Source organism: Neomonachus schauinslandi, chromosome X, assembly GCF_002201575.2.
Source record: "Neomonachus schauinslandi chromosome X, ASM220157v2, whole genome shotgun sequence".
Taxonomy (NCBI): Eukaryota; Metazoa; Chordata; class Mammalia; order Carnivora; family Phocidae; genus Neomonachus; species Neomonachus schauinslandi.
In genome coordinates, this window is record NC_058419.1 from 104,477,919 (window position 1) to 104,492,102 (window position 14,184).

The following is a 14,184-nucleotide window of genomic DNA, read 5'->3' on the forward strand; positions in this document are numbered from 1 at the left end:
TTCCTTTCCAAATTGGATGCTTTTTGTTTCTTTCTCTTGCCTAGTTGGTATGGCTAGGATTTCTAGTACTATGTTGAATTAGAGTGATGAGCCTGGGTACTATTGTTTTGTTCCTGATTTTAGAGGAAAACTTTTCCATTTTTCACTGTTGAGTATGATGTTGGCTGTGAGTTTGTCATGTATAGCTTTTATTATGTTGAAGTATTTTCCTTCTATACCCAATTTGTTGAGAGCATTCCATGTAAGGGTGTTGAATTTTTCAAATGCTTTTTCTGCATTTATTGAGAGGATCGTATGTTTTTCTTCATCATTCTATTAATGTGGGATATCATGTTCATTGATTTGAGTGGGTTGAACTAGCCTTAATTCCCAGAAATCAATCCTACTTGATCATGCTGTATGATCCTTTCATGTGGTATTGAATGTGTTTTGCTAGAATTTTCTTGAGAATTTTTGCATCTATACTCATCAGGAATATTGATCTATAGTTTTCTTGTAGTGTCATTATCTAGATTTGGTATCAAGGTAATGCTGACCTCACAGAATGAGTTTGGGAGTGTTCCCTCCTCTTGAAGTTTTTTGGAAAAATTTCAGAAGGAGTAGTGTTAATTCTTCTTTAAGTGTTTGGTAGGATCCATCTGGTCCTGGGATTTTTTTTGGTTGGAAGATTTTGAATTATTGTTTCCATTTCTTAGTCTCCATTCTTCATTAAGACTTGTAACAGTCTTGGTAGGATTTATGTTTTTAGAAATTTGTCTATTTCTTCTGGGTTATGCAATTTGTTGGAATACACTTGTTCATGGTAGCTTCTTATTATCCTTTGTATTTCTGTGGTTTCAATTATAATGCCTCCCCTTTTATTTATAATTCTGTTATTTGAGTCTTTTTTTAAATCGGTTAGTGTAACTAAAATTTTATTATCTTTATCTTTTTTTAAAAAGATTTTATTTATGGGGCACCTGGATGTCTCAGTCGCTTAAGCATCTGCCTTGGGCTCAGGTCATGATCCCAGGGTCCTGGGATTGAGCCCTGTGTCAGGCTCCCTGCTTGGTGGTGAGCCTGCTTCTCCCTCTCCTTCTGCCACTTACCCTGCTTATGTGCTCCCGCTCTTGCTCTCTCTCTCTCAAGATTTTATTCATTTACTTGAGAGAGAGAAAGAGAGAGAGAGGAGGGGCAGAGAGGGAGGGAGAGGGAGAAAGAATCTGCAGCAGACTCCACACTGAGCACAAAGCCCCATGGGGGGCTCAGTCCCATGGCCACGAGATCATGACCTGAGCTGAAACCAAGAGTCAGACACTTAACTAACTGAGCCACCCAGGTGCCTCTATCTTTATCTTTTTTTAAGAAAAATAACTTTTCTATATTCTGATTAGTCTCTATTTTATTTATTTCTGCTCTATTATTTTCTTCCTTCTACTAACTTTGGACTTAGTTTGTTCTTGTGCAGTAACAGAACTGTATAAACTTTTTTAGAAAATTTGTGGAGGATGGGGTCACAATGTTGTATAACCTGACCATAAGAATCAATAACGGTGTTATACATTTTTATATATGTATAGCAAGTACACAGCACCTGTCAATTTGCCCAAAACTTATTTACAAAACTATGCTCATGTTTGTAGTTGTTAGCAGGTATGTAAGTAGCATATCACAAAGATGTAAAAATGAAAGTATAGCAAATTAACTGTAGTGATAATGGCATTTAGTTACACTTTGATAAAGGGAAATAGGCATGAGCCATTTAACCCAAAAATATCTATTCAACATAGCAACCAGAAATGGGTTTTTTGGAGTTACATATTATTTGGAGTAATATGTCAAAATATCACTGCTGAAGTGAGAAATAAACTTCATTTTGTTTCTTTGACTAAAGTTAGGAAAGGAAACACAAGGCTGGTTGGACAATTTGAGTTATGACATCAATATAATCTTACCTGAGATTCTTTACCTAGCCTATACCTCAAGACTTCAAAGGTGTTGTAATCCTTTCTGGGATCTGTCCTGGGCGCAGGTCTTCCAACAGTTGTAAGCAGTTCTACTTTTAGTCATGTAAACTCTAATAGAACTATAGGTCATTCTACCAATTCCAGATGTGAATTGCCACCTTTGGCTACTTCTCATGGAGGAAATTCTGAGGTTAGCACTGAGTTGCTACAATCTGTTTAACATTTTGAATGTCTGAGTTAAAATCATTATAATTGGTATGTCTTTGGGTACTGGTGTCTGGCACAGATCATCAACTAACACTGGAATAAGTAAAAGGATAACCTGAAAAGTGAACTACCACTACAGTGGCCAAGAAGTGATAATTGATTATGAAGAGCAATTACTGGAACACAAATGTTTTTTTATAAAGTAATTTTGTTTCTCTCATAATGACAAAGGAAAATCACATAAAATATGCAAAACACAGTTTTGATAAACTGATTATGAAAAACAATAATTACAACCCAGTGGAAAAAAACCTATTTGAAATGCTTAGTAAGGAGTGCACGAGACACACACCTCTCTCTCACCCATACACAAACATGCACATCACTGATATACTCAAGGAGCTTAGTATTTGTCCTTGTAAGTTCCTAAGTGCAACATATAGCACATCTTATCAACCAAAGGAGTGATCTTTCTTTTTCTTTTTTGCAAAGATATATTAGAGATATAATATCATATTATCATATATTATGATATATTATTATTTCATGATAAATTACTGGGTTTTATTGTTCACCTATATTTTATCCTACTTAGTGTTCATTCCCTATTATCTCATGGAATATATCATGGGTCACATTAAAAAATAGACTCAAAAGGGAATTGACATTAAATCATCAATATGAAAATGTTGATGTATCATTATAATGAAAATGTTCTCAGAGTATTTCATTCAACCCCACTACCCAAGTACAGATTCAGTGGCTTTGGTACTATTGATTTCCCAAGAAACCACCAGAAAACCTGTTAATCAAGGAAAACAAACTTAATTAGATATACTCTGCAAAGGAGGACACTACCTTGACAGAGTCTTAATATTATATTAGAATAGGGTGTCAGGAGATCAAGTGAAATCAAGTCGTCTGTGGGTCTTCCAAGGCAGGAAATTAGAGATTTGCGAGGTTTGGCTACAAGTTACGAGTGATGAACACTCCTAGGCAAGCATCTTGACATGAGTCTTGATGAGTCAACTCTTGTCTGATAAGTAAGTTGTTTGCTAATATAAACAATCTGTTTTTCCCAATGGATATCAGTTTGTCCAAATGAATAAACTGTCTGCCTGCACAAGTTGGTTTGTAACAATTTTCTGAAGCAAAAGACAAAGTAGCAGAGTACTGTAAGAGGAGTTTTTGTTATAAACAGTGCCTTACACTTCATCATCATCAGTATTTAAAATTAGTTAATCAAACAGAAAGATACAGGCAAAAATGATAGAATTGGTGGATATGAAATAGTCAGTGGAGACTGATCAGGAAGGAAAATGTTGTGCTTTCAGCAGATACTTGTTATATTCTGATTAGTACAAATTCTTTGATATAATCAATGAGTATTAATGAAACAAAAACAATCAACATTTTTGAAGCTTTCCCAGAAATTGGTAATTATCAGGAAGAGCAAATCCCATTTTTGTTATCTATTTATCAGGAAATTACCTATGTGAAGATCATATATACTTTAATTCACTCGTTTTGCACCCATTCGTAAGGTATACCCTGAAAGATTAAAGTGAGCCTCTCCTAAGGATAGTTTTTAAAAGAGAAATATGGGCAAAATAACTACAATGCCAACATTGTAATCGGTTCTGATAAACTATGACTGGATTCTATTAGGCTGATATATTACTTCTTCATGAATGTTAAATTAGTTTTATTTTAAAGATAGTAAACTTCAATAAAAATTATGATTCTCCACATATCATAAATTTATGTGACAGTTGGGGAAATATCCTGTTGAAAGAATGAGTATTAATTTATTAAACATTAGAGTGAATAACATTGAAGTTAATCCATTTTATTGACATTCTACAGAGCAGCAAAACATAAGAAATATTGATAGTCTTCCTTAACAATCTATAAGAGACCATAGCTATTCACTTGAATTTAAAAAATAGATCTGAAAATATTTGTGATCCTAAAAATTTGCAGTACATGATCTTTATTTAACTCTGGCAATCCTACCTTCTAAATGATTTTCACTCCTCATTGTGAGATGATTCAAAGTATACACACTTTTTACTTCCCCACCCGTCCCTAGCTTCTGGTTCCTATAAAGTTCTAGAACCAGCTCAGGCTATTTCTTACTGTATTAGTTTTCTGCTATTGCATAATAAATTACCACAGATACAGTGGCTTAAAGCAACACATATTTATTATCTTCCAGTTTCTATGGCCAAGAATCTGGACATGGTTTGGCAGGGTCCTGTACTCAGGCTGCAATCAAGATATCGGCCAGCTGGCATCTTATTGGATGCTTGACTAGAGAAGAATCTTCTTTCAAGCTTATTCAGGCTGTTGACAGAATTAATTTGCTTATGGCTGTATGACTGAGGTTTCTGGCTGCCTATTGGCTTTGGCTGGTGGACAACCACAGTTCCCTGCCACATGGCCCCTTTCATAGGCAGTTCATAACATGACTCTTTGTTCCTTCAAGGGAGAAATGTTCCACCAGGAGAATGTCTCTGTTTCTCTCTCTCTCTGCCTCTCTTTTTCTCTCCCTCTGCCTCTCTCTTTCTCTCTCTCTCATCTCCTTAGATTTAAACGTAACAAAACATTATCATTGGAGTAACATCTTATCATTTTTGTCATTTATTCATGTTAGAGAGAGAGCAAGCAAGTGTGAGGAGGGAGAGGGAGAGAGAATCTCGAGCAGACTCGGCGCTGAGCGTAGAGCTGGACACGGGGCTCAGTCTCACACTTCTGAGATCGTGATCTGAGCTAAAACCAAGGGTCAGACGCTTAACCCACTGAACCACCCAGACACCCCTCTATCATCTTTGTCATATTCTATTGGTTAAAATTAAGTCACAGATTCTCCCTACATTAAAGAAGAGAGGATCATATAAGGGTAGGACTCATTGGGGTTCACCTTAGAGTGTGTCTGCCACACATGTTATCCCCAAAATCAACTCTGAGGGCACTATAGAGATAAGAAGGTAGCATTGATTTGAGCAAAAATAACAACAACAAAAAGTTGGGAGATGCCTGGGGAGTCATAGGCTCCCTTAAATGGTGTCTGTTTACCAGGCGTGCTGCAGCTGGGGGCAGCCAGTAACCTGAGACAGAGATTAAAGAAAATGATGGAAGGAATATGTTAAGTTCTGTTTTGCCTCTCTCCTTTACCTTGAAACAACAGCCATCAGCTCTTTAGCAAAGAATTCTGCAGCAAAAGAATAGACCACTGGTGTAGAAAATAACAGTGCAGAACAAAAGTCCTGCAAGGATGAGTTCAAAATAACAGATGTGGACTAACCAGGCACTTATGGGAGTTCACTTCTCTATGCCCTCACACCCCAAGCCTAAAAGCCAATGGATTATAACCAACAGAGACCATCTCCACCCATGCTGCTTTTTCTGAAGACTTTAAAGTGAAAGCCTGGCCAGAGGGGTTATTTCATTGAGTGGCAGCTGTTGGGAGTGACATACGGTGCTTCTGGGGTTGCAGATATTCTGCCTCTTTTTGAAATATTCACCCTGAGGAGCTGTCCAAGACTTTGACTTTGACTTTATTCCAATAGCAAGCAGAAGAGCTGACACTATCAGGGCACATGAGCTCACAGACCAAGTATATTAGATACCGAATATACAGTCACTTTCAAAAAAAGGCACCAATCCAAGCAAAAGACATCATATGAAACAGAACAGAAGCACCAAACATTTAAGCATGCTTAAATAGTTAGAAGATGATATAAGCAATAAAAATCGTTAACAGTGAAACTTCAGTAAGAACCAAGTGGGAACATTTGATATAAAATCTGCAGTATTTGAAATAAGAATACAATAGTTAGTTAAATAGTAAGAAAAGGGGAGCCTGGGTGGCTCAGTCGCTTAAGTGGCCCGGCCGATTCTTGATTTCTGTTCAGGTCATGATCTCAGGGTCCTGGTGGATCAAGACCCACGTGGGATTCCGTGTTCAGCAGGGAGTCTGCTTGAGATCCTCTTCGTCTTCCTCTGCCCCCTCCCAGCTTCCACTCTCTCTCTCTCGCTCTCTCACTCTCTCTGTAATAAATAATCTTTAAAAAAAACAGTGTTGATGAAATCTAGAGAGTAACTTAAAAAAAATCAAAATATAAAACCAATGTTTGAAGAACTAGTATCTAAAAATTACCCAGAATTTAAGAAAAACGGATCAAAACTAGATTTACAGTATTTCTAGAGAGTTAAGGGAAAATAAAGCCACACCTAGACACATTATAATGTGGAACGCCGATGACAGATACAATTTTTAAATGATACTAAGTGGAAAGAAAATAACCTACAGAAAAATAAGATTGAATCATTGTATCAGAATTATCAACAGCAAAAATCACACAAAAAAATGAAATGTTATAAAATAACTAGAGGAAAATGTTTAGATCAAGAATGCAATATTGAACCTCAAATTCATTCAAATGTGAGAGCATAACAAAAAATAATTTTCAGAAATAATGTCGGAATGGGGTGCCTGGGTGGCTCAGTTGGTTAAGCATCTGCCTTCGGCTCAGGTCATGATCTCAGGGTCCTGGGATCCAGCCCTGCGTCGAGCTCTCTGCTCAGCGGGAAGTCTTCTTCTCCCTCTCCCTCTCCCTCTGTGCTCTCTCTCTCTCTCTCTCAAATAAATAAATAAAAATCTTTAAAAAAAAAAAAAAGAAAGAAATAGTGTCAGAATGTTAGCCAAAAAAAGAATTATATATACACCTGGAAAAATTATAAAAGAAAGGAACCCAGAAATACATTTCACTATGTAAGAAATGTAAGAATGGTATAATCTTTTAGTAGACTTTTTGTGGTCTTAAAAATAAATAAAAGCTAATTCCTCAAAGGGATGAAAGTGATGTATATAATATCAACCTAGAAATAAAATCCAGACAATTTTAACATAATGGGAGATTTCAAATGCAAGTATAAACGGGACATATTTAAGTATTTGCCTCTTAAATATCTAACTGTTAAGGGATAAAGCTTTATATGCTTAAAACTTAAAAATGAAAAGATTTTCATTTTGATTCAAGTTTGGATGTAGAAAGTCAGAAGAAAGTGTTGCCTTCACCCTAAGAACTAGAAACTGAAGACAAAGAAAAACTTATATGAGCTAAGCTCGACAGAGTGAAAAGCCCTTCTTAGCAAAAAGGAGACCCACAGCTGTTCTCATGTTTCGTAGAGAGAAAGAAGAGGAATCCACCATAGTTGTAGGGTGCGGAGATACTAGCTGAATTTGTACAGAACTTTTAATATTGGGCGATAAGACAGATTCTAACGTGGAGGTCCCCCAGCCCCAGAGCAACTATATACTCATCTGCCAGCAATTTTCCCTCAGGTGTTCACTGAATGCTCAGTGGTAGTACACTATATACTAATGCAATTTAGAAAATATATTAAATTGATCAATTTTAGAAAAATGTTATACACGCCCAGATAGATACATTGATTGATCTCTACCATACAGCTTAGGAAAGTGAACATGATAAATATTTTTGAAATCCCACTGGTCAATATCAGTAAGTATGATTAATATTTTTTAAATCCCACTGTGAATCTTTCCTATTCTCTGGAGTTAACTACTATCCAGAACTGTCCATGGGTTATTTGTTTTATTTCACAGTTTTATAATGTGTCATTAATTTTGCAAATTTTTAACCCTTATATAAATGGAGTCTCATAATTCTTTTTTTATAGCTTTCTTTATTTCTTTTTTTTTTTTGAAGATTTATTTATTTGCCCTAGAGAGAGAGAGCATGCAAGTCAGGGGAGGGGCACAGGGAGAGGGGGAGAAGCAGACTCCAGGCTGAGCATGGAGCACAACAAGGAGCTTGATCCCATGACCCCCAAGATCATGACCTGAGCCGAAATCAAGAGTCAGGAGTCCAACTGCTGAGCTACCCAGGCGCCCCTCTGTAGCTTTCTTTTAATTTCAGTAATATAGTCATTCATTTTGTTTTGTTATTTTTTCTCATTCATTTTCCCATAGTAATCAGTGCAATAAATGTATCACCATATATTTATCCATTCTTCTGGTGATGATCATTCAGATTGTTGTAGATTGCCTGCTATTACAAACTATGGTACTATCAAGATGTTTACTTTTTCCTTTGTGCAAATGTGCAAACATTTATCTAGATTATAGATGTATAAAATTGGAACAGCTGATATTCAGTTTTAAAAGTGTGTATACCAATTTGTGAGAGTTTCTGATGAACAATATTTTTGGCAATGCAAGATACTACACAATTTTTATTAAAGCTTTACAATCTTATAAAATTACATCTTATCCTGTGTGTCTTTTTGTTTTCATTACCTGATTACTGACAGAATTGAACATATTTTCATATACTTACTGGTCATGTTTTCTGTCTATGAAATGTCTGCTGAAAAGTTTTATTAGCTTTCTAGGGGATACATGTCTTGTTTTTGCAAGAGTTCATCATGCGTTCTAGATTAAAATTTTATTTCATTGTAAGTGTTACAAGGCTCTTTCCCCTTTTGACCTTTTTTTTTAAAGGCTGCGGACATTTTTTTATTATTGTGGTAAAAAACACTTAATATTATATTTACCATCTTAACCATTTTCAAATGTACATTTCAGTAGTGTTAAGCATATTGGCAATGGGCCCGTGGCGGAAGGGAGTGCCTGGCAGGAGAGGGCGGGGAGGGCAGGGAGGGGGGGTATGGCTCCACCCCTCTCTCCCCATCCCCCCACCCCACCACCTGACAGCTTGTGGGATTGATAAGGAGCGTTCATTCTGGCTTCTTTCCCTCAGGCCTTGGAACTTGATGGTATACATCTTGCAGCAGTCAGATGCACTAGGTGGAGTTGGGGTGATTTCTCCTGTCCCTTCCCCATTTCAAATTTGACTGTGTCACTTAAAAAATGTTCGGGGCGCCTGGGTGGCTCAGTTGGTTAAGCGACTGCCTTCAGCTAGGTCATGATCCTGGAGTCCCTGGATGGAATCCCGCATTGGGCTCCCTGCTCGGCAGGGAGTCTGCTTCTCCCTCAGACCCTCCCGACCCTACCCCCTCTCATGTGCTCTCTCTCAGTTTCTCTCTCTCAAATAAATAAATAAAATCTTAAAAAAAAATAAAAATAAAAACAATTAAAAATGTTCGAAATGTTGTGCAACAGATTCCTAAAACTTTTTCGTCTTGCAAAACTGAAACTCTATACCCATTAAACCCCATGAAATACTAATTACCCTCCCCCCCCAGCTCTTGACAACCATTTTTTATAATTTTCTCATTCTGTGATTTTGACTACTTTTTTTTTTTTTTTTGCATTTCTTTTTCCTTTTTGTTTTGTTTTGTTTTCTTAAGTAGGCTCTAAGCCCAGTGTGGGGCTTGAACTCATGACCTGGGGATCAAGAGTTGCATGCACTGCAAACTGAGCCAGTCAGACACCTCTGATTTTGACTATTTTAGATACTTCATGTGAGTGGGATCATACAGTGTCTTTTTGTGACTGGCTTATTTCACTTAGCATAATGTCCTTGGGGGTTCATCCATATTTTAGGATGTTGTAGGATTTCCTTATTTTTTAAGGTTGCATACTATTCTATCTTATGTATATATCTCACTGTCTTCCTTCATTTATCTTTTGATGGACATGTGTATTGCTTCCATCTCTTGGCTATTGTGAATAATACTGCAGTGAATGTTGATGTACAAATATTTCCTTGAGATCCTGCTTTGAATTCTTTTATATATTTAACAAGAAAATAGAATCGCTAGACCACGTGGTAATTCTATTTTTAATATTTTGAGGAGTCTCCATACTGTCTTCCCATAATGGTTGCATCATTTTCCATTCCCACCAACAAGATGCAGGGATTCCAGTTTCTCTGCATCCTTGTCAACCTTTATTTCTTGTTCTTTTTATAGTGGCCCTCCTAACTGATTCTGATTTGCATTTCTCTTGTAATTAATGATGTTGAGCATCTTTTCATATGTTTGTTGTCTACTTGTATATATCTTCATTTGAGAATTGCTTATTCAAATTCTATTTATTTATTTATTGAATTTATTATTTTTTTTAGATTATTTATTTATTTATTTGACAGAGAGAGACACAGAGAGAGAGGGAATACAAGCAGGGGGAGTGGGAGAGTGAGAAGTAGGCTTCCTCTGGAGCCTCATGTGGGGCTCGATCCCAGGACCCTGGGATCATGACCTGAGCCAAAGGCAGACGCCTAACGACTGAGCCACCCAGGTGCCCTAGAATTGTTTATTCAAATTCTTTACCCATTTTTTTAATCATGTTGCTTTGTTGTTGTTGAGTTGTAGGAGTTCCTTATATATTTTGGATATAAACCACTGATCAGATCTATGATTAGCGAGTATTTTCTCCCATTCTGTAGGTTGCTTTTCCACTCTCCTGATTGTTTCCTCTGATTCACAAAAGTTTTTAAGTTTGATTTAGTGCCATTTGTCTATTTTTGCTTTTGTAGCCTGTGCTTTTGGTGTTGTATCTAAGAAATTATCGCCAAATTCAATATCCTAAAGTTGTTCCCCTGTATTTTCTTCCAAGAACTTTGTAGTTTTAGGTCTTCCATTAAGGTCTTTTATCCATTTTGAGTTAATTTTTGCATATGGTGTAAGGTAAGGTCTAACTTCATTTTTTGGAATGTGGAAATCTGGTTTTTCCACTGTCATTTGTTGAAAAAAACATCTTTTCTCCATTGTGTAGTACTAGCAACCTGGTAGATCTTTTGACCATATGTGCAAGGATTAATTTCTTGTCTCCATTCTGTTCCATGGGTCTAAATGTCTGTTTGTATGCTTGTGTAACATTTATTTGATTATTGGAGTTTTGTAATATGTTTTGAAATCAGGAGGTGTGAGGCCTCCAACTTTGTCTTCCTTTCTCAGGATTTTTTTTTACTTTTCAGAAACCCTTGAGATTCCATATTAATTTCAGGATTTTTTTTTTTTTACAATTTTTGCAAAAAAGACCATTGGCATTTTGATACAGATTGCATTGAATATGTAAACTGCTTTGAGTAATATGTATAATATGGATTTTAACAATATTAAGTCTTATAACTGACAAATATGGGGTATCTTCTCATTTATTTTTATGTTCTTTGATTTTTTTTATCACAGTTTTATAGTTTTCAGTGTACAAATATTTTGCCTCCTTGGTTAAATTTATTCCTTTTTTTTTAAAGATTTTATTTATTTATTTGACAGAGAGAGACAGCGAGAGAGGGAACACAAGCAAGGGGAGTGGGAGAGGGAGAAGCAGGCTTCCCGCCAAACAGGGAGCCTGATGTGGGGCTATATCCCCGGACCTTGGGATCATGACCTGAGCCGAAGGCAGATGCTTAACGACTGAGCCACCCAGGCGCCCCTGTTAAATTTATTCCTAAGAATTTTATTCTTTTTGATGCTATTGTAAACATTGTAAACAGAGTTGTTTTTTTATTTCTTTTTTGGATTGTTGTTTTCTTATTTTCTCAATTTCATTGTTAGTGTATAGAATGCAACCAATTTTGTGTGCTGACTTTGTATCCTGAAACTTGGCTGAAATTTATTAGTTTTAACAGTTTTTTTGGTAGTATCTTTAGCGCCTTCCAGATAAAAGATTATGTCATCTGTGAACAGAGATAATTTTACTTCTTTTCCAAGTTTGCTGCTTTTTATTTTTTTCTTTTATAATTGTTCTGGCTAGGGCATCAAGTACTATTTTGAATAAATGTGGTGAAAGTGAATATCCTTGCTTTTTTTCTGATCTAGAGTAAAAGCTTTCAGTCTTTGAGCATTGACTATGATGTTAGCTATGTGCTTTCCATATATGGCTTTTATTACTTTGAGGTAGTTTCCTTCTATTCCTGCCTTGTTGAGAGTTTTCCTCATGGAAAGGAGTTGGATTTTTTCAAATGATTTTTCAGCATCAATTGAGATGATCATGTTTTTTTTTCTTTATTCTGTTAATGTGTGGTGTTAATTGTTTCATACATTGAACCATCTTTGCATCTCAGGTATAAATCCCACTTGATCATAGCGTATGATCCTTAAGATTCTGTCAAATTTGGTTTGGTAGGTTTTTTCTTCTTTTCTTGAAGATTTTTACATCAATATTCATCATGGGTATTGGTCTATGGTTTTCTTTTCTTATTGTGTCTGTCCGTTTTTGGTATCAGGTTAATCGTAGCCTCATAGAATTAGTTTAGGAGTTTTCTCTTCTCTTTAATTTTTTGTAAGAGTTTGAGAAGGATTAGTCTTAATCCTTCCTTAAATATTTGCTGGAATTTTCCAATGAAACCATATGGCCCTGAGCTTTTCTTTGTTAAGTATTTTGATTACTGATTCAATTTCCTTAGTATTTGTAGATCTGTTCAGACTTCATTTTTTCATGATTCAGGCTTGGTAGGTTGTATGTTTCTAGGAATTTGTCCCATTTCTTTTAGGTTATCTAATTTTTTTGCATATAATTTTTCATACTATTCTAATTCTTTATATTTCTGTGGTATCAGTTATAATGTCCCCTTTTAATTTTAGTTATTTGCGTTTTTCTCTTTTTTTCTTTGTTATGCTAAGAGTTAGTCAGTTTTCTTGATCTTTGGAGAAAAAAACAACTCTTGGCTTTCTTAATTTTAGTTATTTACATTTTTCTCTTTTTTTCTTTGTTATGCTAAGAGTTAGTCAGTTTTCTTGATCTTTGGAGAAAAAAACAACTCTTGGCTTTCTTTAGTTTTTCTATTATATTTATATTCTCTATTTTGCTTATCTCTAATCTTTATTACTTCCTTTTTTCTGGTAATTTTAGATTTAATTTGTTCATCTTTTTCTAGTTTCTTGGTGTAAAGTTGGGTTGTTGATTTGAGATCTTTTTCTTTCTTTCTTTCCTTCCTTCTTTCTTTCCCTCTTCCTTCCTTCCTTCCTTCTTTCCCTCCTTCCTTCCTTCCTTCCTCTCTTTCTCTCTCTCTCTTTCCTTCTTTCTTTTTTGTAAGCATTTACACCTATGAACTCTCTCACAGTACTGCTTTTGCTGCATCCCATAAGTTTTGTTTTGGGTTTGGTCTTGTTTTCATTCTTCTCAAAATATTTTCTAAATTCCCTTGTAATTTCTTCTTTGATTCATTGGATATTTAAAAATGAGTTTTTTGATTTCCATATATTTGTGTATTTTCCTGTTTTCCTTCTGCTGTCAATTTCTAGTTTCCTTCCATTGTAGTTAGAGAAGATACTTTATATGATTTCAGTCTTCTTGAATTTGTTAATACTTGTTTTGTGGCTAATATGTGGTCTATTTTGGAAAATATTCCTTGTGCACTTGCTAGGAATATTTATTTTGCTGATGTTAGATGGAGTATTCTGTACATGTTTATGAGGTCCAATTGGTCTAAGATGTTGCTTAAGTCCTCTGTTACCTTATTGATTTTTTATGGTTGTTTTATGCATAAGTGAAAGAGGGGCATAGAATTCTCCTACTATTATTATGTTGCTGTCTATTTCTTGGTTCTATGAATGTTTACTCCATATATTTGGGAGCTCTACTCGTAGGTGTATAAATATTTATAAATGTTATATCTTTCTGGTGAATTAACCCTTTTATCACTGTATAATGTCCTTTGTCTCATGACAGTTTTGGCATAAAATCTATTTTGTCTGATGTAACTATGGCCACCACTGTTTGCTTTAGGTTCCAATTTGCATGAAATATCTTTTTCTCTCCTTTCACTTTCAGCCTATGTGTATCCTTAGATCTAAAATGGGTCTCCTATAGACAACATTTTGACAATATTTTTCTTAATCCAATCAACCAATCTCTGTCTCTTAATTAACAAGTTTAACCCACTTTCATTTAAAGTAATTGCTGATAGGGAAGGACCTATTAGTGCCATTTTGTTAATTATATTCTGTGTGCCTTGTAGCTTTTTTATCCCTTTTTTCTTGTCTTGTTGCTTTCTTTTGTGTTTCATTTATTTTTTTGTAATGATAAGTTTTGATTCCCTTCTTATTTCTGATTTATAAACCTGTGTTACATTACTACAGGATTCTATAA